Source organism: Austrofundulus limnaeus, unplaced genomic scaffold (genome assembly GCF_001266775.1).
Source record: "Austrofundulus limnaeus strain Quisiro unplaced genomic scaffold, Austrofundulus_limnaeus-1.0 Scaffold134, whole genome shotgun sequence".
Lineage (NCBI taxonomy): Eukaryota > Metazoa > Chordata > Actinopteri > Cyprinodontiformes > Rivulidae > Austrofundulus > Austrofundulus limnaeus.
Genome location: NW_013952536.1, coordinates 1093605 through 1096361, shown reverse-complemented (window position 1 = coordinate 1096361; position 2757 = coordinate 1093605). Strand labels below are relative to the sequence as shown.

At 33.9% G+C, this 2757-nt stretch overlaps 1 protein-coding gene across 1 annotated transcript in view; it reads left to right on the top strand.

Annotated features, from left to right (window-relative positions):
• LOC106522679 (perlwapin) overlaps positions 1-2757 on the top strand; it is a gene marked incomplete in the record, with an annotated part of 24864 nt that overhangs the window by 5144 nt on the left and 16963 nt on the right.

Genomic DNA, 2757 nt, shown 5'->3' with positions numbered 1-2757 from the left:
ATTATTATCAATATTATTGTTGTCGTCATCGTTGTCGTTGTTGTTGTTGTTTTTGCTTTTCAGTTTAGCCTTACTTTGTGGACAGCTTCTGTTCATCCCTCACTGACATGATGATAATGCTGGTGAATGCAGCAATTGGAAGAAGTGCTGTCTGAACAGATGTGGTTACAGCTGTGATCAATCCATTTTCTTCCTAACATCATCTGAGCTGCATACGTTTCAGCGTGTTCTTCTTTTATTTTTTCATTACAGACATGTTGATTAAAATGTCAATATATATTGCTTATCTTTCTTTGAGATGCCCATTTGTCAAACAACGGTAAAAAGGTGTTTTGATATTTCTACATTTTACAGTAAAAACAGAGTGTATTACAAACTGTGGGTTTTGGTTTTCATTTTGTGTGTGTGTGTGTGTGTGTGTGCGTGTGTGTGTGTAAAACCAATAAACCTCCAGTTAAATGATCAGGAGTCGCTTTCTTTGATTTATTTTAGCTTACTGTAAGCATAGTGGATTCATCTCACAGTTGTTTTTTATATTAATGTAAGTTCAAGTTTTAACATGAACTTGTTATACAAAAATAATTTCTAAAGTTTGGTTTGATCATCACATATGGCAAGTGGACTGTGTGCCGTGGAGAGAGGACAGGGTGCAGAAAACGACTTCCGCAGTGTAATGAAGTGAGGTGAGGAGGAGGTGGCACAAATATTTCCTTACATTCTGCCAGCTCTGACGTATTAAAGTGAAGACGGATTAAACTGAAGGAAAGTTTTTGAAAAAAATCTTATTGCCCTGTACTTCTGTATATATGGAAATTGAGGGAAAATTACGGACAATATGTAAAACTTGACATGTATGATATGATGCATGATTTACAAATGAGTTACTTTTTTAATTTGATGTTAAGCATCACATTGACATTCAAGATAACTGATTTTTGGACATCAAAACAAGTGTCTTACCTGAACTGTTGAATTTTTCACACATATTTTCTGGATCTGGATCCATATGGTTTTAAGGATACCGTAATTTGACAAGAGCTTTTGTGGAATTGGAACAAACAAGCCTTTTTTTCTTTTCTGTTTCAAAGTCATTTTCTTTTTTGTTTTCCAAAATAGAAAATGAAACACAAATCATTTTTTTAAAATTTACTCTAATTTTACCCTTTTTGAAAGGGAAATATTTTGTAATTTAATTTGAATCTCTCTTTTTTAAAGCAAAAATCAAATAGCCACTCATTTCATTTTTTCAATACCCGTTTCTAAAAGGAAAATCCAATGATCAAAAGATACACTGACTAAACAGACTGATTATTAAAATGTGGTCACCTTTTCTAAGAAAGTACAAACACAAAAGGATGTACGAAACAACAGAAGTGTTTTGTTTGAGAGCAGCTGATAAACCTGAATATTATAACTGACATCTTGCGAAATGCAGAAATAAACAATCAGTTGATGTAGAAACACTGAAAGTCTTACTGATGATTAATGTGAACACTATGCAACAGGATTTTCATGCAGTGTTGTCAAAACTGTGAGACAAAGTGTTGCAAGAGGAATCTGATGGGAAAGTTTAAACTGACATTTCTGGAAATAGAAATCTGGTTTCGTTAATATTATTTGACTCTTGTTTTGACGAAGGAAGTAACTTCAAAGATTTATTTCAGTGACAGGTTGATCTACTGTTTGGATTTTTTTTTTTCAGCTCAGTTTAGGTGCTTCAAATCAACCAAAAATCTTATTCTGTTCAGAAAAAGTTATTGGGTTTAGTCCCATCCAATCTTGCTACTTTTCCCAACTGAATTAAAACAGAATCCATCACTTCCATCATCTTTACCAATTTTTGCCTTTTTGGATTGCAGGTGCTWATGTCCACCAAAGACTGAGAGGCATGGTACACCTTAGACAAGTTGCAAATTAAAGTTTTTATTGATTTTTTTTTTACACAGCCGTCAAATCAAAATCCAYATTTTCAAAACAGTTAATGGAGAGGCCTARACATTGRCACAGTGGTCAAAATGACACATTTTGTTTGCAAAAGGCAACAACTGTGTCAAAACATTTAAAATATGGAACAAAAGCAAACTTTGCCTTCAAACAACTCAACTTTGATACAATGAATGAACACCTGCAATCAATCATTACACAATGGGCAACAAAATACAAGATACAGCACTCAAGTGTGAATCAGTGCACCATTGCTTGTCATTGTAGCCTATGACTTATGCAATTTACATGCCAGTGCTGTTTGTAGTCAAATTTGCCCTCTTGCAAAAAAAAAAAAAAATGCATCCAGAAGCAAATATGTTTTGATGCAAATTGTATTGATTACATTCTTTTTTTCAGACTGTGCCTGACAAATGAAATATTCCAACAGAGAATACATGGAAATAAAAATAAAATCTTTTACTGTGTGAGAAATTAGGTAAATAAAAAACACAGTTTTTTTTACAGTAAAGAACAAAAATCTAGGCCTACACTATAAGAGTATAAGAGAACAACACAGGCTTGCAGACTGATTGCAAATTGAAAAATTCTGAGAAGTGTCAAACAGCTGCTTTCAGTGATTACATACTGATCAGGGAATTTCTAAGAGCTTGGAGCATATGGTTTCTGTTCTGTAACCACAGCTAAAACTGTGTTTGGCCTTCTTGAATGACATCTGCATCAACTGTTTTGCAAAAGCGTGTGAAAACTGTGTCAATCCAAGAGAATGGGTTAACACATTGCAAGAGGTGTCCTGCTCTGCTGAGATGGTGA